The 21,021-nt window shown below is 42.1% G+C and overlaps 1 long non-coding RNA gene across 46 annotated transcripts in view; it reads left to right on the forward strand.

The window, feature by feature from the left end:
- The window catches only part of LOC110524154, a 40,492-nt gene extending 19,794 nt beyond the window's left edge, over positions 1–20,698 (forward strand). For 18 of the 46 annotated variants that reach the window (XR_005051805.1, XR_005051806.1, XR_005051778.1 and 15 more), the window contains exons 17-35: positions 1,889–1,929; positions 2,073–2,128; positions 2,791–2,881; positions 5,310–5,350; positions 5,494–5,549; positions 6,212–6,302; positions 8,731–8,771; positions 8,915–8,970; positions 9,633–9,723; positions 12,151–12,191; positions 12,335–12,390; positions 13,053–13,143; positions 15,572–15,612; positions 15,756–15,811; positions 16,474–16,564; positions 18,993–19,033; positions 19,177–19,232; positions 19,895–19,985; positions 20,118–20,698. This is a non-coding gene — a long non-coding RNA (uncharacterized LOC110524154). The other 28 variants (XR_005051783.1, XR_005051797.1, XR_005051777.1 and 25 more) reach the window with 28 other exon arrangements.
- Positions 20,699–21,021: the final 323 nt, after the last annotated feature.

The following is a 21,021-nucleotide window of genomic DNA, read 5'->3' on the forward strand; positions in this document are numbered from 1 at the left end:
CTCATTTTCTTCTAAAACTTGTGAACAGAATGAGAACCATTTGACATGTTTGATGTTTGTCTTACTAAGGCCTTCTGATGTTAAGAGCATTTATTTGCAAATTATGGTGGAAAATAAGTATTTGGTCAATAACAAAAGTTTATCTCAATACTTTGTTATATACTCTTTGTTGGCAATGACAGAGGTCAAATGTTTTCTGTAAGTCTTCACAAGGTTTTCACACACTGTTGCTGGTATTTTGGCCCATTCCTCCACGCAGATCTCCTCTAGAACAGTGATGTTTTGGGGCTGTTGCTGGGCAACACAGACTTTCAACTCCCTCTAAAGATTTTCTATGGGGTTGAGATCTGGAGACTGGCTAGGCCACTCCAGGACCTTGAAATGCTTCTTACGAAGCCACTCCTTCGTTGCCCGGGCGGTGTGTTTGGGATCATTGTCATGCTGAAAGACCCAGCCACTTTTCATCGTCAATGCCCTTGCTGATGGTAGGCTTTGTTACTTTGGTCCCAGCTCTCTGCAGGTCATTCACTAGGTCTCCCTGTGTGGTTCTGGGATTTTTGCTCACCGTTCTTGGGATCATTTTGACCCCATGGGGTGAGATCTTGTGTGGAGCCCCAGATCGAGGGAGATTATCAGTGGTCTTGTATGTCTTCCATTTCCTAATAATTGCTCCCACTGTTGATTTCTTCAAACCAAGCTGCTTACTGTCGTGGAGAATCGTAACAAAATTTAACACTTACAAGAACTTGTGAATTCAATATAGGCTTTTAATACAAACATATCAGAAGCCTAGATGGTCTGTGGAACACACACTTTTCCAGAGCACTGGCTCTGATTTATACACATACAACATATGAGTCCATCCCACATGCAAATGAAGTTACTTCCCTCAGTCCATCTGCCACCATTATCTTTCAATCTGTGCTTCCTGCTTGTTCACGCCCAATAACGCCCATATCTGCTTTCAGTCAAGTTATAATGGTGACAGGACCTCTTCATGTCCCAAAAATAATACATGCCCATCTTATCCTATGGGCCCCTTATGTTTGGCTTGTCCTTATTAGGACTAGTAGACTATGTGTCTCTTCTGTTCATGTCTTAAAAATATATGCCCTATGTCTATAGTCCATCAGTTGGTCCTTTGGCTGACCCCCTCCTTTGTATGTCCCTCTGACCTTGGTTTGTCCAGCTGTCCTATGCTCTCATGGCCTTACTCTGGCCTCCTGTCCCATACAATAGACAATGCATTTTACCAGAATGGCAAATGCACTCTAAGTGTATCTTTCTCTTGTGGTACAGTATTAAGTTTCTTCCTATATGTACATCTTTCTCCCACATTACCTATTGCAGATTCAGTCTTCCCAGCCTGGTGCAGGTCTACAATTTTGTTTCTGGTGTCCTTTGACAGCTCTTTGGTCTTGGCCATAGTGGAGTTTGGAGTGTGACTGTTTGAGGTTGTGGACAGGTGTCTTTTATACTGATAACAAGTTCAAACAGGTGCCATTAATACAGGTAACGAGTGGAGGACAGAGGAGCCTCTTAAAGAAGAAGTTACAGGTCTGTGAGAGCCAGAAATCTTGCTTGTTTGTAGATGACCAAATACTTCTTTTCCACCATAATTTGCAAATAAATTCATTAAAAATCCTACAATGTGATTTTCTGGATTTTCTTTTCTCATTTTGTCCGTCATAGTTGAAGTGTACCTATGATGAAAATTACAGGCCTCTCTCATCTTTTTAAGTGGGAGAACTTGCACAATTGGTGGCTGACTAAATACTTTTTTGCCCCACTGTACCTGACTTGCTTAATGCCAAAGTTGGAGTTCTGTGCTGTCATGTGCTGTATTAAAAGTGATAATTTCCAACTATTTCTATGTCATCCTTTTTAGGACCTTACTCATGAACACTGGTGCTGTGTAAACTTCAAACTGTGAGTATGATACAATTTTTGTATTGCGCTGAAGACATTGTGCTAGTTGTGCCTGGTAACACTAAACAGACAATAATGCTGGACTTCATATAATTTTTACTAGCTCATCAAGACAAGACAATCAACACTGTTCTCTATTACAGTAAGAAAAAGGAGTCACAAGGACAATTTGGAGATGAACCTCGTGGACCAACTACAGGTGTGTGATGCATTGTGGTGCATTAAAAAACCTCACCTCAGGAAACTTCACAGAGTGACTATTCATGAAAATGAAAGTAAGGATACTCAAGAGGTATGCATTGAGATAGATCATCTATTTTTAAAGAACATAGGCTGCAGGCTATTGCTGATGTTTCTGCATCGTTTTTACCCCGTCCTCTGAGCCTTTGAGTCAGGCTGAAGCACTTATTGGTACGCTGTATTGCATGGTGGTGAGAGGGTCCCTGGTTCGCGCCCGGGTATGGGCGAGGGGATGGTCTAAAGTTATACTGTTACATTGGTGCCGTGACCCGGATCTCACCCGGATGATCCGGACCCGGATCAGTGGTGGTGCCGGCTAAATAGGGCATTTGTGTGCAGACCGTCCCCTCGCCCATACCCTGGCGCGAACCAGGGACCCTCTGCACACATCAACAACAGTTACCCACGAAGCATCGTTACCCATCGCTCCACAAAAGCTGCGGCCCTTGCAGAGCAAGGGGAACCACTACTTCAAAGTCGCAGAGCAAGTGACGTCACCGATTGAAACGCTATTTAGCGCGCACCACCGCTAACTAGTTAGCCGTTTCACATCCGTTACACATGAACACACAATGAAGGTCTCTATAAATCTGAAATGACACCATGGCGTATTTGTTTTAGGTGACAACATCAGAGAGTTCCTCCAGAGTCTACGCTACTTCCGGATTTTCATTGCCTTATGGAACATATTCATGATGTTTTGCATGATTCTGTAAGTAGCTGCCATCTTGTAGAGTCTAATCTACTACTATTGTCATACTGATATGCTTCTGTGCCTCACAAGGTATACCACATTGACTATAATGTATTGTGTATTAAATGCCCATGTCTATTACATTTACAGATTGTTTGGATAGTGATCAACTTCGTTTTTGGATTGGGGGCCCCTGCACAAAAAAAATAACTTTTTTGAGTTGAGATTCATGTCGGATCCTGTGACCTGCGACCATTATGTGCAATATCGCAATATTTTTGCGCTAGTTAGTTGTACCTGCATCAAAACTACAGTATTTTATCTTCATAGCATTTAGAAATAGGGAGCCAATTGGTTTTTCAGCCCTTTTATTTCCATGACTGACCTAAACTGCTTCTCATGGTTCTCTCGTCACACTGCAGCGGATATATGGTTAGCAATATATTTGGAACATCGAATCGCAGTACATATTGTATCGGCATCTAAGTATCGTGATAATATCGTATCATGAGGTCCCTGGCAATTCCCAGCCCTATTGCTAACCTGTTATCTTCAGTCCTCATTTTCTTCTAAAACTTGTGAACAGAATGAGAACCATTTGACATGTTTGATGTTTGTCTTACTAAGGCCTTCTGATGTTAAGAGCATTTATTTGCAAATTATGGTGGAAAATAAGTATTTGGTCAATAACAAAAGTTTATCTCAATACTTTGTTATATACTCTTTGTTGGCAATGACAGAGGTCAAATGTTTTCTGTAAGTCTTCACAAGGTTTTCACACACTGTTGCTGGTATTTTGGCCCATTCCTCCACGCAGATCTCCTCTAGAACAGTGATGTTTTGGGGCTGTTGCTGGGCAACACAGACTTTCAACTCCCTCTAAAGATTTTCTATGGGGTTGAGATCTGGAGACTGGCTAGGCCACTCCAGGACCTTGAAATGCTTCTTACGAAGCCACTCCTTCGTTGCCCGGGCGGTGTGTTTGGGATCATTGTCATGCTGAAAGACCCAGCCACTTTTCATCGTCAATGCCCTTGCTGATGGTAGGCTTTGTTACTTTGGTCCCAGCTCTCTGCAGGTCATTCACTAGGTCTCCCTGTGTGGTTCTGGGATTTTTGCTCACCGTTCTTGGGATCATTTTGACCCCATGGGGTGAGATCTTGTGTGGAGCCCCAGATCGAGGGAGATTATCAGTGGTCTTGTATGTCTTCCATTTCCTAATAATTGCTCCCACTGTTGATTTCTTCAAACCAAGCTGCTTACTGTCGTGGAGAATCGTAACAAAATTTAACACTTACAAGAACTTGTGAATTCAATATAGGCTTTTAATACAAACATATCAGAAGCCTAGATGGTCTGAGGAACACACACTTTTCCAGAGCACTGGCTCTGATTTATACACATACAACATATGAGTCCATCCCACATGCAAATGAAGTTACTTCCCTCAGTCCATCTGCCACCATTATCTTTCAATCTGTGCTTCCTGCTTGTTCACGCCCAATAACGCCCATATCTGCTTTCAGTCAAGTTATAATGGTGACAGGACCTCTTCATGTCCCAAAAATAATACATGCCCATCTTATCCTATGGGCCCCTTATGTTTGGCTTGTCCTTATTAGGACTAGTAGACTATGTGTCTCTTCTGTTCATGTCTTAAAAATATATGCCCTATGTCTATAGTCCATCAGTTGGTCCTTTGGCTGACCCCCTCCTTTGTATGTCCCTCTGACCTTGGTTTGTCCAGCTGTCCTATGCTCTCATGGCCTTACTCTGGCCTCCTGTCCCATACAATAGACAATGCATTTTACCAGAATGGCAAATGCACTCTAAGTGTATCTTTCTCTTGTGGTACAGTATTAAGTTTCTTCCTATATGTACATCTTTCTCCCACATTACCTATTGCAGATTCAGTCTTCCCAGCCTGGTGCAGGTCTACAATTTTGTTTCTGGTGTCCTTTGACAGCTCTTTGGTCTTGGCCATAGTGGAGTTTGGAGTGTGACTGTTTGAGGTTGTGGACAGGTGTCTTTTATACTGATAACAAGTTCAAACAGGTGCCATTAATACAGGTAACGAGTGGAGGACAGAGGAGCCTCTTAAAGAAGAAGTTACAGGTCTGTGAGAGCCAGAAATCTTGCTTGTTTGTAGGTGACCAAATACTTCTTTTCCACCATAATTTGCAAATAAATTCATTAAAAATCCTACAATGTGATTTTCTGGATTTTCTTTTCTCATTTTGTCCGTCATAGTTGAAGTGTACCTATGATGAAAATTACAGGCCTCTCTCATCTTTTTAAGTGGGAGAACTTGCACAATTGGTGGCTGACTAAATACTTTTTTGCCCCACTGTACCTGACTTGCTTAATGCCAAAGTTGGAGTTCTGTGCTGTCATGTGCTGTATTAAAAGTGATAATTTCCAACTATTTCTATGTCATCCTTTTTAGGACCTTACTCATGAACACTGGTGCTGTGTAAACTTCAAACTGTGAGTATGATACAATTTTTGTATTGCGCTGAAGACATTGTGCTAGTTGTGCCTGGTAACACTAAACAGACAATAATGCTGGACTTCATATAATTTTTACTAGCTCATCAAGACAAGACAATCAACACTGTTCTCTATTACAGTAAGAAAAAGGAGTCACAAGGACAATTTGGAGATGAACCTCGTGGACCAACTACAGGTGTGTGATGCATTGTGGTGCATTAAAAAACCTCACCTCAGGAAACTTCACAGAGTGACTATTCATGAAAATGAAAGTAAGGATACTCAAGAGGTATGCATTGAGATAGATCATCTATTTTTAAAGAACATAGGCTGCAGGCTATTGCTGATGTTTCTGCATCGTTTTTACCCCGTCCTCTGAGCCTTTGAGTCAGGCTGAAGCACTTATTGGTACGCTGTATTGCATGGTGGTGAGAGGGTCCCTGGTTCGCGCCCGGGTATGGGCGAGGGGATGGTCTAAAGTTATACTGTTACATTGGTGCCGTGACCCGGATCTCACCCGGATGATCCGGACCCGGATCAGTGGTGGTGCCGGCTAAATAGGGCATTTGTGTGCAGACCGTCCCCTCGCCCATACCCTGGCGCGAACCAGGGACCCTCTGCACACATCAACAACAGTTACCCACGAAGCATCGTTACCCATCGCTCCACAAAAGCTGCGGCCCTTGCAGAGCAAGGGGAACCACTACTTCAAAGTCGCAGAGCAAGTGACGTCACCGATTGAAACGCTATTTAGCGCGCACCACCGCTAACTAGTTAGCCGTTTCACATCCGTTACACATGAACACACAATGAAGGTCTCTATAAATCTGAAATGACACCATGGCGTATTTGTTTTAGGTGACAACATCAGAGAGTTCCTCCAGAGTCTACGCTACTTCCGGATTTTCATTGCCTTATGGAACATATTCATGATGTTTTGCATGATTCTGTAAGTAGCTGCCATCTTGTAGAGTCTAATCTACTACTATTGTCATACTGATATGCTTCTGTGCCTCACAAGGTATACCACATTGACTATAATGTATTGTGTATTAAATGCCCATGTCTATTACATTTATAGATTGTTTGGATAGTGATCAACTTCGTTTTTGGATTGGGGGCCCCTGCACAAAAAAAATAACTTTTTTGAGTTGAGATTCATGTCGGATCCTGTGACCTGCGACCATTATGTGCAATATCGCAATATTTTTGCGCTAGTTAGTTGTACCTGCATCAAAACTACAGTATTTTATCTTCATAGCATTTAGAAATAGGGAGCCAATTGGTTTTTCAGCCCTTTTATTTCCATGACTGACCTAAACTGCTTCTCATGGTTCTCTCGTCACACTGCAGCGGATATATGGTTAGCAATATATTTGGAACATCGAATCGCAGTACATATTGTATCGGCATCTAAGTATCGTGATAATATCGTATCATGAGGTCCCTGGCAATTCCCAGCCCTATTGCTAACCTGTTATCTTCAGTCCTCATTTTCTTCTAAAACTTGTGAACAGAATGAGAACCATTTGACATGTTTGATGTTTGTCTTACTAAGGCCTTCTGATGTTAAGAGCATTTATTTGCAAATTATGGTGGAAAATAAGTATTTGGTCAATAACAAAAGTTTATCTCAATACTTTGTTATATACTCTTTGTTGGCAATGACAGAGGTCAAATGTTTTCTGTAAGTCTTCACAAGGTTTTCACACACTGTTGCTGGTATTTTGGCCCATTCCTCCACGCAGATCTCCTCTAGAACAGTGATGTTTTGGGGCTGTTGCTGGGCAACACAGACTTTCAACTCCCTCTAAAGATTTTCTATGGGGTTGAGATCTGGAGACTGGCTAGGCCACTCCAGGACCTTGAAATGCTTCTTACGAAGCCACTCCTTCGTTGCCCGGGCGGTGTGTTTGGGATCATTGTCATGCTGAAAGACCCAGCCACTTTTCATCGTCAATGCCCTTGCTGATGGTAGGCTTTGTTACTTTGGTCCCAGCTCTCTGCAGGTCATTCACTAGGTCTCCCTGTGTGGTTCTGGGATTTTTGCTCACCGTTCTTGGGATCATTTTGACCCCATGGGGTGAGATCTTGTGTGGAGCCCCAGATCGAGGGAGATTATCAGTGGTCTTGTATGTCTTCCATTTCCTAATAATTGCTCCCACTGTTGATTTCTTCAAACCAAGCTGCTTACTGTCGTGGAGAATCGTAACAAAATTTAACACTTACAAGAACTTGTGAATTCAATATAGGCTTTTAATACAAACATATCAGAAGCCTAGATGGTCTGTGGAACACACACTTTTCCAGAGCACTGGCTCTGATTTATACACATACAACATATGAGTCCATCCCACATGCAAATGAAGTTACTTCCCTCAGTCCATCTGCCACCATTATCTTTCAATCTGTGCTTCCTGCTTGTTCACGCCCAATAACGCCCATATCTGCTTTCAGTCAAGTTATAATGGTGACAGGACCTCTTCATGTCCCAAAAATAATACATGCCCATCTTATCCTATGGGCCCCTTATGTTTGGCTTGTCCTTATTAGGACTAGTAGACTATGTGTCTCTTCTGTTCATGTCTTAAAAATATATGCCCTATGTCTATAGTCCATCAGTTGGTCCTTTGGCTGACCCCCTCCTTTGTATGTCCCTCTGACCTTGGTTTGTCCAGCTGTCCTATGCTCTCATGGCCTTACTCTGGCCTCCTGTCCCATACAATAGACAATGCATTTTACCAGAATGGCAAATGCACTCTAAGTGTATCTTTCTCTTGTGGTACAGTATTAAGTTTCTTCCTATATGTACATCTTTCTCCCACATTACCTATTGCAGATTCAGTCTTCCCAGCCTGGTGCAGGTCTACAATTTTGTTTCTGGTGTCCTTTGACAGCTCTTTGGTCTTGGCCATAGTGGAGTTTGGAGTGTGACTGTTTGAGGTTGTGGACAGGTGTCTTTTATACTGATAACAAGTTCAAACAGGTGCCATTAATACAGGTAACGAGTGGAGGACAGAGGAGCCTCTTAAAGAAGAAGTTACAGGTCTGTGAGAGCCAGAAATCTTGCTTGTTTGTAGGTGACCAAATACTTCTTTTCCACCATAATTTGCAAATAAATTCATTAAAAATCCTACAATGTGATTTTCTGGATTTTCTTTTCTCATTTTGTCCGTCATAGTTGAAGTGTACCTATGATGAAAATTACAGGCCTCTCTCATCTTTTTAAGTGGGAGAACTTGCACAATTGGTGGCTGACTAAATACTTTTTTGCCCCACTGTACCTGACTTGCTTAATGCCAAAGTTGGAGTTCTGTGCTGTCATGTGCTGTATTAAAAGTGATAATTTCCAACTATTTCTATGTCATCCTTTTTAGGACCTTACTCATGAACACTGGTGCTGTGTAAACTTCAAACTGTGAGTATGATACAATTTTTGTATTGCGCTGAAGACATTGTGCTAGTTGTGCCTGGTAACACTAAACAGACAATAATGCTGGACTTCATATAATTTTTACTAGCTCATCAAGACAAGACAATCAACACTGTTCTCTATTACAGTAAGAAAAAGGAGTCACAAGGACAATTTGGAGATGAACCTCGTGGACCAACTACAGGTGTGTGATGCATTGTGGTGCATTAAAAAACCTCACCTCAGGAAACTTCACAGAGTGACTATTCATGAAAATGAAAGTAAGGATACTCAAGAGGTATGCATTGAGATAGATCATCTATTTTTAAAGAACATAGGCTGCAGGCTATTGCTGATGTTTCTGCATCGTTTTTACCCCGTCCTCTGAGCCTTTGAGTCAGGCTGAAGCACTTATTGGTACGCTGTATTGCATGGTGGTGAGAGGGTCCCTGGTTCGCGCCCGGGTATGGGCGAGGGGATGGTCTAAAGTTATACTGTTACATTGGTGCCGTGACCCGGATCTCACCCGGATGATCCGGACCCGGATCAGTGGTGGTGCCGGCTAAATAGGGCATTTGTGTGCAGACCGTCCCCTCGCCCATACCCTGGCGCGAACCAGGGACCCTCTGCACACATCAACAACAGTTACCCACGAAGCATCGTTACCCATCGCTCCACAAAAGCTGCGGCCCTTGCAGAGCAAGGGGAACCACTACTTCAAAGTCTCAGAGCAAGTGACGTCACCGATTGAAACGCTATTTAGCGCGCACCACCGCTAACTAGTTAGCCGTTTCACATCCGTTACACATGAACACACAATGAAGGTCTCTATAAATCTGAAATGACACCATGGCGTATTTGTTTTAGGTGACAACATCAGAGAGTTCCTCCAGAGTCTACGCTACTTCCGGATTTTCATTGCCTTATGGAACATATTCATGATGTTTTGCATGATTCTGTAAGTAGCTGCCATCTTGTAGAGTCTAATCTACTACTATTGTCATACTGATATGCTTCTGTGCCTCACAAGGTATACCACATTGACTATAATGTATTGTGTATTAAATGCCCATGTCTATTACATTTACAGATTGTTTGGATAGTGATCAACTTCGTTTTGGATTGGGGGCCCCTGCACAAAAAAAATAACTTTTTTGAGTTGAGATTCATGTCGGATCCTGTGACCTGCGACCATTATGTGCAATATCGCAATATTTTTGCGCTAGTTAGTTGTACCTGCATCAAAACTACAGTATTTTATCTTCATAGCATTTAGAAATAGGGAGCCAATTGGTTTTTCAGCCCTTTTATTTCCATGACTGACCTAAACTGCTTCTCATGGTTCTCTCGTCACACTGCAGCGGATATATGGTTAGCAATATATTTGGAACATCGAATCGCAGTACATATTGTATCGGCATCTAAGTATCGTGATAATATCGTATCATGAGGTCCCTGGCAATTCCCAGCCCTATTGCTAACCTGTTATCTTCAGTCCTCATTTTCTTCTAAAACTTGTGAACAGAATGAGAACCATTTGACATGTTTGATGTTTGTCTTACTAAGGCCTTCTGATGTTAAGAGCATTTATTTGCAAATTATGGTGGAAAATAAGTATTTGGTCAATAACAAAAGTTTATCTCAATACTTTGTTATATACTCTTTGTTGGCAATGACAGAGGTCAAATGTTTTCTGTAAGTCTTCACAAGGTTTTCACACACTGTTGCTGGTATTTTGGCCCATTCCTCCACGCAGATCTCCTCTAGAACAGTGATGTTTTGGGGCTGTTGCTGGGCAACACAGACTTTCAACTCCCTCTAAAGATTTTCTATGGGGTTGAGATCTGGAGACTGGCTAGGCCACTCCAGGACCTTGAAATGCTTCTTACGAAGCCACTCCTTCGTTGCCCGGGCGGTGTGTTTGGGATCATTGTCATGCTGAAAGACCCAGCCACTTTTCATCGTCAATGCCCTTGCTGATGGTAGGCTTTGTTACTTTGGTCCGAGCTCTCTGCAGGTCATTCACTAGGTCTCCCTGTGTGGTTCTGGGATTTTTGCTCACCGTTCTTGGGATCATTTTGACCCCATGGGGTGAGATCTTGTGTGGAGCCCCAGATCGAGGGAGATTATCAGTGGTCTTGTATGTCTTCCATTTCCTAATAATTGCTCCCACTGTTGATTTCTTCAAACCAAGCTGCTTACTGTCGTGGAGAATCGTAACAAAATTTAACACTTACAAGAACTTGTGAATTCAATATAGGCTTTTAATACAAACATATCAGAAGCCTAGATGGTCTGTGGAACACACACTTTTCCAGAGCACTGGCTCTGATTTATACACATACAACATATGAGTCCATCCCACATGCAAATGAAGTTACTTCCCTCAGTCCATCTGCCACCATTATCTTTCAATCTGTGCTTCCTGCTTGTTCACGCCCAATAACGCCCATATCTGCTTTCAGTCAAGTTATAATGGTGACAGGACCTCTTCATGTCCCAAAAATAATACATGCCCATCTTATCCTATGGGCCCCTTATGTTTGGCTTGTCCTTATTAGGACTAGTAGACTATGTGTCTCTTCTGTTCATGTCTTAAAAATATATGCCCTATGTCTATAGTCCATCAGTTGGTCCTTTGGCTGACCCCCTCCTTTGTATGTCCCTCTGACCTTGGTTTGTCCAGCTGTCCTATGCTCTCATGGCCTTACTCTGGCCTCCTGTCCCATACAATAGACAATGCATTTTACCAGAATGGCAAATGCACTCTAAGTGTATCTTTCTCTTGTGGTACAGTATTAAGTTTCTTCCTATATGTACATCTTTCTCCCACATTACCTATTGCAGATTCAGTCTTCCCAGCCTGGTGCAGGTCTACAATTTTGTTTCTGGTGTCCTTTGACAGCTCTTTGGTCTTGGCCATAGTGGAGTTTGGAGTGTGACTGTTTGAGGTTGTGGACAGGTGTCTTTTATACTGATAACAAGTTCAAACAGGTGCCATTAATACAGGTAACGAGTGGAGGACAGAGGAGCCTCTTAAAGAAGAAGTTACAGGTCTGTGAGAGCCAGAAATCTTGCTTGTTTGTAGGTGACCAAATACTTATTTTCCACCATAATTTGCAAATAAATTCATTAAAAATCCTACAATGTGATTTTCTGGATTTTCTTTTCTCATTTTGTCCGTCATAGTTGAAGTGTACCTATGATGAAAATTACAGGCCTCTCTCATCTTTTTAAGTGGGAGAACTTGCACAATTGGTGGCTGACTAAATACTTTTTTGCCCCACTGTACCTGACTTGCTTAATGCCAAAGTTGGAGTTCTGTGCTGTCATGTGCTGTATTAAAAGTGATAATTTCCAACTATTTCTATGTCATCCTTTTTAGGACCTTACTCATGAACACTGGTGCTGTGTAAACTTCAAACTGTGAGTATGATACAATTTTTGTATTGCGCTGAAGACATTGTGCTAGTTGTGCCTGGTAACACTAAACAGACAATAATGCTGGACTTCATATAATTTTTACTAGCTCATCAAGACAAGACAATCAACACTGTTCTCTATTACAGTAAGAAAAAGGAGTCACAAGGACAATTTGGAGATGAACCTCGTGGACCAACTACAGGTGTGTGATGCATTGTGGTGCATTAAAAAACCTCACCTCAGGAAACTTCACAGAGTGACTATTCATGAAAATGAAAGTAAGGATACTCAAGAGGTATGCATTGAGATAGATCATCTATTTTTAAAGAACATAGGCTGCAGGCTATTGCTGATGTTTCTGCATCGTTTTTACCCCGTCCTCTGAGCCTTTGAGTCAGGCTGAAGCACTTATTGGTACGCTGTATTGCATGGTGGTGAGAGGGTCCCTGGTTCGCGCCCGGGTATGGGCGAGGGGATGGTCTAAAGTTATACTGTTACATTGGTGCCGTGACCCGGATCTCACCCGGATGATCCGGACCCGGATCAGTGGTGGTGCCGGCTAAATAGGGCATTTGTGTGCAGACCGTCCCCTCGCCCATACCCGGGCGTGAACCAGGGACCCTCTGCACACATCAACAACAGTTACCCACGAAGCATCGTTACCCATCGCTCCACAAAAGCTGCGGCCCTTGCAGAGCAAGGGGAACCACTACTTCAAAGTCTCAGAGCAAGTGACGTCACCGATTGAAACGCTATTTAGCGCGCACCACCGCTAACTAGTTAGCCGTTTCACATCCGTTACACATGAACACACAATGAAGGTCTCTATAAATCTGAAATGACACCATGGCGTATTTGTTTTAGGTGACAACATCAGAGAGTTCCTCCAGAGTCTACGCTACTTCCGGATTTTCATTGCCTTATGGAACATATTCATGATGTTTTGCATGATTCTGTAAGTAGCTGCCATCTTGTAGAGTCTAATCTACTACTATTGTCATACTGATATGCTTCTGTGCCTCACAAGGTATACCACATTGACTATAATGTATTGTGTATTAAATGCCCATGTCTATTACATTTACAGATTGTTTGGATAGTGATCAACTTCGTTTTTGGATTGGGGGCCCCTGCACAAAAAAAATAACTTTTTTGAGTTGAGATTCATGTCGGATCCTGTGACCTGCGACCATTATGTGCAATATCGCAATATTTTTGCGCTAGTTAGTTGTACCTGCATCAAAACTACAGTATTTTATCTTCATAGCATTTAGAAATAGGGAGCCAATTGGTTTTTCAGCCCTTTTATTTCCATGACTGACCTAAACTGCTTCTCATGGTTCTCTCGTCACACTGCAGCGGATATATGGTTAGCAATATATTTGGAACATCGAATCGCAGTACATATTGTATCGGCATCTAAGTATCGTGATAATATCGTATCATGAGGTCCCTGGCAATTCCCAGCCCTATTGCTAACCTGTTATCTTCAGTCCTCATTTTCTTCTAAAACTTGTGAACAGAATGAGAACCATTTGACATGTTTGATGTTTGTCTTACTAAGGCCTTCTGATGTTAAGAGCATTTATTTGCAAATTATGGTGGAAAATAAGTATTTGGTCAATAACAAAAGTTTATCTCAATACTTTGTTATATACTCTTTGTTGGCAATGACAGAGGTCAAATGTTTTCTGTAAGTCTTCACAAGGTTTTCACACACTGTTGCTGGTATTTTGGCCCATTCCTCCACGCAGATCTCCTCTAGAACAGTGATGTTTTGGGGCTGTTGCTGGGCAACACAGACTTTCAACTCCCTCTAAAGATTTTCTATGGGGTTGAGATCTGGAGACTGGCTAGGCCACTCCAGGACCTTGAAATGCTTCTTACGAAGCCACTCCTTCGTTGCCCGGGCGGTGTGTTTGGGATCATTGTCATGCTGAAAGACCCAGCCACTTTTCATCGTCAATGCCCTTGCTGATGGTAGGCTTTGTTACTTTGGTCCCAGCTCTCTGCAGGTCATTCACTAGGTCTCCCTGTGTGGTTCTGGGATTTTTGCTCACCGTTCTTGGGATCATTTTGACCCCATGGGGTGAGATCTTGTGTGGAGCCCCAGATCGAGGGAGATTATCAGTGGTCTTGTATGTCTTCCATTTCCTAATAATTGCTCCCACTGTTGATTTCTTCAAACCAAGCTGCTTACTGTCGTGGAGAATCGTAACAAAATTTAACACTTACAAGAACTTGTGAATTCAATATAGGCTTTTAATACAAACATATCAGAAGCCTAGATGGTCTGTGGAACACACACTTTTCCAGAGCACTGGCTCTGATTTATACACATACAACATATGAGTCCATCCCACATGCAAATGAAGTTACTTCCCTCAGTCCATCTGCCACCATTATCTTTCAATCTGTGCTTCCTGCTTGTTCACGCCCAATAACGCCCATATCTGCTTTCAGTCAAGTTATAATGGTGACAGGACCTCTTCATGTCCCAAAAATAATACATGCCCATCTTATCCTATGGGCCCCTTATGTTTGGCTTGTCCTTATTAGGACTAGTAGACTATGTGTCTCTTCTGTTCATGTCTTAAAAATATATGCCCTATGTCTATAGTCCATCAGTTGGTCCTTTGGCTGACCCCCTCCTTTGTATGTCCCTCTGACCTTGGTTTGTCCAGCTGTCCTATGCTCTCATGGCCTTACTCTGGCCTCCTGTCCCATACAATAGACAATGCATTTTACCAGAATGGCAAATGCACTCTACGTGTATCTTTCTCTTGTGGTACAGTATTAAGTTTCTTCCTATATGTACATCTTTCTCCCACATTACCTATTGCAGATTCAGTCTTCCCAGCCTGGTGCAGGTCTACAATTTTGTTTCTGGTGTCCTTTGACAGCTCTTTGGTCTTGGCCATAGTGGAGTTTGGAGTGTGACTGTTTGAGGTTGTGGACAGGTGTCTTTTATACTGATAACAAGTTCAAACAGGTGCCATTAATACAGGTAACGAGTGGAGGACAGAGGAGCCTCTTAAAGAAGAAGTTACAGGTCTGTGAGAGCCAGAAATCTTGCTTGTTTGTAGGTGACCAAATACTTCTTTTCCACCATAATTTGCAAATAAATTCATTAAAAATCCTACAATGTGATTTTCTGGATTTTCTTTTCTCATTTTGTCCGTCATAGTTGAAGTGTACCTATGATGAAAATTACAGGCCTCTCTCATCTTTTTAAGTGGGAGAACTTGCACAATTGGTGGCTGACTAAATACTTTTTTGCCCCACTGTACCTGACTTGCTTAATGCCAAAGTTGGAGTTCTGTGCTGTCATGTGCTGTATTAAAAGTGATAATTTCCAACTATTTCTATGTCATCCTTTTTAGGACCTTACTCATGAACACTGGTGCTGTGTAAACTTCAAACTGTGAGTATGATACAATTTTTGTATTGCGCTGAAGACATTGTGCTAGTTGTGCCTGGTAACACTAAACAGACAATAATGCTGGACTTCATATAATTTTTACTAGCTCATCAAGACAAGACAATCAACACTGTTCTCTATTACAGTAAGAAAAAGGAGTCACAAGGACAATTTGGAGATGAACCTCGTGGACCAACTACAGGTGTGTGATGCATTGTGGTGCATTAAAAAACCTCATCTCAGGAAACTTCACAGAGTGACTATTCATGAAAATGAAAGTAAGGATACTCAAGAGGTATGCATTGAGATAGATCATCTATTTTTAAAGAACATAGGCTGCAGGCTATTGCTGATGTTTCTGCATCGTTTTTACCCCGTCCTCTGAGCCTTTGAGTCAGGCTGAAGCACTTATTGGTACGCTGTATTGCATGGTGGTGAGAGGGTCCCTGGTTCGCGCCCGGGTATGGGCGAGGGGATGGTCTAAAGTTATACTGTTACATTGGTGCCGTGACCCGGATCTCACCCGGATGATCCGGACCCGGATCAGTGGTGGTGCCGGCTAAATAGGGCATTTGTGTGCAGACCGTCCCCTCGCCCATACCCTGGCGCGAACCAGGGACCCTCTGCACACATCAACAACAGTTACCCACGAAGCATCGTTACCCATCGCTCCACAAAAGCTGCGGCCCTTGCAGAGCAAGGGGAACCACTACTTCAAAGTCGCAGAGCAAGTGACGTCACCGATTGAAACGCTATTTAGCGCGCACCACCGCTAACTAGTTAGCCGTTTCACATCCGTTACACATGAACACACAATGAAGGTCTCTATAAATCTGAAATGACACCATGGCGTATTTGTTTTAGGTGACAACATCAGAGAGTTCCTCCAGAGTCTACGCTACTTCCGGATTTTCATTGCCTTATGGAACATATTCATGATGTTTTGCATGATTCTGTAAGTAGCTGCCATCTTGTAGAGTCTAATCTACTACTATTGTCATACTGATATGCTTCTGTGCCTCACAAGGTATACCACATTGACTATAATGTATTGTGTATTAAATGCCCATGTCTATTACATTTACAGATTGTTTGGATAGTGATCAACTTCGTTTTTGGATTGGGGGCCCCTGCACAAAAAAAATAACTTTTTTGAGTTGAGATTCATGTCGGATCCTGTGACCTGCGACCATTATGTGCAATATCGCAATATTTTTGCGCTAGTTAGTTGTACCTGCATCAAAACTACAGTATTTTATCTTCATAGCATTTAGAAATAGGGAGCCAATTGGTTTTTCAGCCCTTTTATTTCCATGACTGACCTAAACTGCTTCTCATGGTTCTCTCGTCACACTGCAGCGGATATATGGTTAGCAATATATTTGGAACATCGAATCGCAGTACATATTGTATCGGCATCTAAGTATCGTGATAATATCGTATCATGAGGTCCCTGGCAATTCCCAGCCCTATTGCTAACCTGTTATCTTCAGTCCTCATTTTCTTCTAAAACTTGTGAACAGAATGAGAACCATTTGACATGTTTGATGTTTGTCTTACTAAGGCCTTCTGATGTTAAGAGCATTTATTTGCAAATTATGGTGGAAAATAAGTATTTGGTCAATAACAAAAGTTTATCTCAATACTTTGTTATATACTCTTTGTTGGCAATGACAGAGGTCAAATGTTTTCTGTAAGTCTTCACAAGGTTTTCACACACTGTTGCTGGTATTTTGGCCCATTCCTCCACGCAGATCTCCTCTAGAACAGTGATGTTTTGGGGCTGTTGCTGGGCAACACAGACTTTCAACTCCCTCTAAAGATTTTCTATGGGGTTGAGATCTGGAGACTGGCTAGGCCACTCCAGGACCTTGAAATGCTTCTTACGAAGCCACTCCTTCGTTGCCCGGGCGGTGTGTTTGGGATCATTGTCATGCTGAAAGACCCAGCCACTTTTCATCGTCAATGCCCTTGCTGATGGTAGGCTTTGTTACTTTGGTCCCAGCTCTCTGCAGGTCATTCACTAGGTCTCCCTGTGTGGTTCTGGGATTTTTGCTCACCGTTCTTGGGATCATTTTGACCCCATGGGGTGAGATCTTGTGTGGAGCCCCAGATCGAGGGAGATTATCAGTGGTCTTGTATGTCTTCCATTTCCTAATAATTGCTCCCACTGTTGATTTCTTCAAACCAAGCTGCTTACTGTCGTGGAGAATCGTAACAAAATTTAACACTTACAAGAACTTGTGAATTCAATATAGGCTTTTAATACAAACATATCAGAAGCCTAGATGGTCTGTGGAACACACACTTTTCCAGAGCACTGGCTCTGATTTATACACATACAACATATGAGTCCATCCCACATGCAAATGAAGTTACTTCCCTCAGTCCATCTGCCACCATTATCTTTCAATCTGTGCTTCCTGCTTGTTCACGCCCAATAACGCCCATATCTGCTTTCAGTCAAGTTATAATGGTGACAGGACCTCTTCATGTCCCAAAAATAATACATGCCCATCTTATCCTATGGGCCCCATATGTTTGGCTTGTCCTTATTAGGACTAGTAGACTATGTGTCTCTTCTGTTCATGTCTTAAAAATATATGCCCTATGTCTATAGTCCATCAGTTGGTCCTTTGGCTGACCCCCTCCTTTGTATGTCCCTCTGACCTTGGTTTGTCCAGCTGTCCTATGCTCTCATGGCCTTACTCTGGCCTCCTGTCCCATACAATAGACAATGCATTTTACCAGAATGGCAAATGCACTCTAAGTGTATCTTTCTCTTGTGGTACAGTATTAAGTTTCTTCCTATATGTACATCTTTCTCCCACATTACCTATTGCAGATTCAGTCTTCCCAGCCTGGTGCAGGTCTACAATTTTGTTTCTGGTGTCCTTTGACAGCTCTTTGGTCTTGGCCATAGTGGAGTTTGGAGTGTGACTGTTTGAGGTTGTGGACAGGTGTCTTTTATACTGATAACAAGTTCAAACAGGTGCCATTAATACAGGTAACGAGTGGAGGACAGAGGAGCCTCTTAAAGAAGAAGTTACAGGTCTGTGAGAGCCAGAAATCTTGCTTGTTTGTAGGTGACCAAATACTTATTTTCCACCATAATTTGCAAATAAATTCATTAAAAATCCTACAATGTGATTTTCTGGATTTTCTTTTCTCATTTTGTCCGTCATAGTTGAAGTGTACCTATGATGAAAATTACAGGCCTCTCTCATCTTTTTAAGTGGGAGAACTTGCACAATTGGTGGCTGACTAAATACTTTTTTGCCCCACTGTACCTGACTTGCTTAATGCCAAAGTTGGAGTTCTGTGCTGTCATGTGCTGTATTAAAAGTGATAATTTCCAACTATTTCTATGTCATCCTTTTTAGGACCTTACTCATGAACACTGGTGCTGTGTAAACTTCAAACTGTGAGTATGATACAATTTTTGTATTGCGCTGAAGACATTGTGCTAGTTGTGCCTGGTAACACTAAACAGACAATAATGCTGGACTTCATATAATTTTTACTAGCTCATCAAGACAAGACAATCAACACTGTTCTCTATTACAGTAAGAAAAAGGAGTCACAAGGACAATTTGGAGATGAACCTCGTGGACCAACTACAGGTGTGTGATGCATTGTGGTGCATTAAAAAACCTCATCTCAGGAAACTTCACAGAGTGACTATTCATGAAAATGAAAGTAAGGATACTCAAGAGGTATGCATTGAGATAGATCATCTATTTTTAAAGAACATAGGCTGCAGGCTATTGCTGATGTTTCTGCATCGTTTTTACCCCGTCCTCTGAGCCTTTGAGTCAGGCTGAAGCACTTATTGGTACGCTGTATTGCATGGTGGTGAGAGGGTCCCTGGTTCGCGCCCGGGTATGGGCGAGGGGATGGTCTAAAGTTATACTGTTACATTGGTGCCGTGACCCGGATCTCACCCGGATGATCCGGACCCGGATCAGTGGTGGTGCCGGCTAAATAGGGCATTTGTGTGCAGACCGTCCCCTCGCCCATACCCGGGCGCGAACCAGGGACCCTCTGCACACATCAACAACAGTTACCCACGAAGCATCGTTACCCATCGCTCCACAAAAGCTGCGGCCCTTGCAGAGCAAGGGGAACCACTACTTCAAAGTCTCAGAGCAAGTGACGTCACCGATTGAAACGCTATTTAGCGCGCACCACCGCTAACTAGTTAGCCGTTTCACATCCGTTACACATGAACACACAATGAAGGTCTCTATAAATCTGAAATGACACCATGGCGTATTTGTTTTAGGTGACAACATCAGAGAGTTCCTCCAGAGTCTACGCTACTTCCGGATTTTCATTGCCTTATGGAACATATTCATGATGTTTTGCATGATTCTGTAAGTAGCTGCCATCTTGTAGAGTCTAATCTACTACTATTGTCATACTGATATGCTTCTGTGCCTCACAAGGTATACCACATTGACTATAATGTATTGTGTATTAAATGCCCATGTCTATTACATTTACAGATTGTTTGGATAGTGATCAACTTCGTTTTTGGATTGGGGGCCCCTGCACAAAAAAAATAACTTTTTTGAGTTGAGATTCATGTCGGATCCTGTGACCTGCGACCATTATGTGCAATATCGCATTATTTTTGCGCTAGTTAGTTGTACCTGCATCAAAACTACAGTATTTTATCTTCATAGCATTTAGAAATAGGGAGCCAATTGGTTTTTCAGCCCTTTTATTTCCATGACTGACCTAAACTGCTTCTCATGGTTCTCTCGTCACACTGCAGCGGATATATGGTTAGCAATATATTTGGAACATCGAATCGCAGTACATATTGTATCGGCATCTAAGTATCGTGATAATATCGTATCATGAGGTCCCTGGCAATTCCCAGCCCTATTGCTAACCTGTTATCTTCAGTCCTCATTTTCTTCTAAAACTTGTGAACAGAATGAGAACCATTTGACATGTTTGATGTTTGTCTTACTAAGGCCTTCTGATGTTAAGAGCATTCAGACTTAATTGTATCATTGCTTTGTTGCATACTTTTGTCTATGATCTAGTTTTGTATAATAAATCTTTACTCTAAAATGCACTTGGTGTTTTCATCCATACCCTTTTCATATTTTCCTTTCCTAATTTAGGATTTGAGTAGTGTGTCATCTGATTTAGTGCTTCTCAACCTTATTTGGTTTCTGCACTCAATCACATTGTGCATTGTTTGACACACACTCACTCATCTGTATAAACATGTTAAACAAAATCATAAAACAGTTGTGTATCAAGTCTTGATTCATTAATTCAATTAATAAGCATATATAGGCTACACAGTACAGCTTTCACATGTATTAGAATGTACGTGTTGGGCTTCATTGTTCGTGCTAAATGTATTGAATTAAGACAAATCTAACGTTTCAG

The sequence above is a fragment of the Oncorhynchus mykiss genome, chromosome 5 (genome assembly GCF_013265735.2).
Source record: "Oncorhynchus mykiss isolate Arlee chromosome 5, USDA_OmykA_1.1, whole genome shotgun sequence".
NCBI classification, from domain to species: Eukaryota; Metazoa; Chordata; class Actinopteri; order Salmoniformes; family Salmonidae; genus Oncorhynchus; species Oncorhynchus mykiss.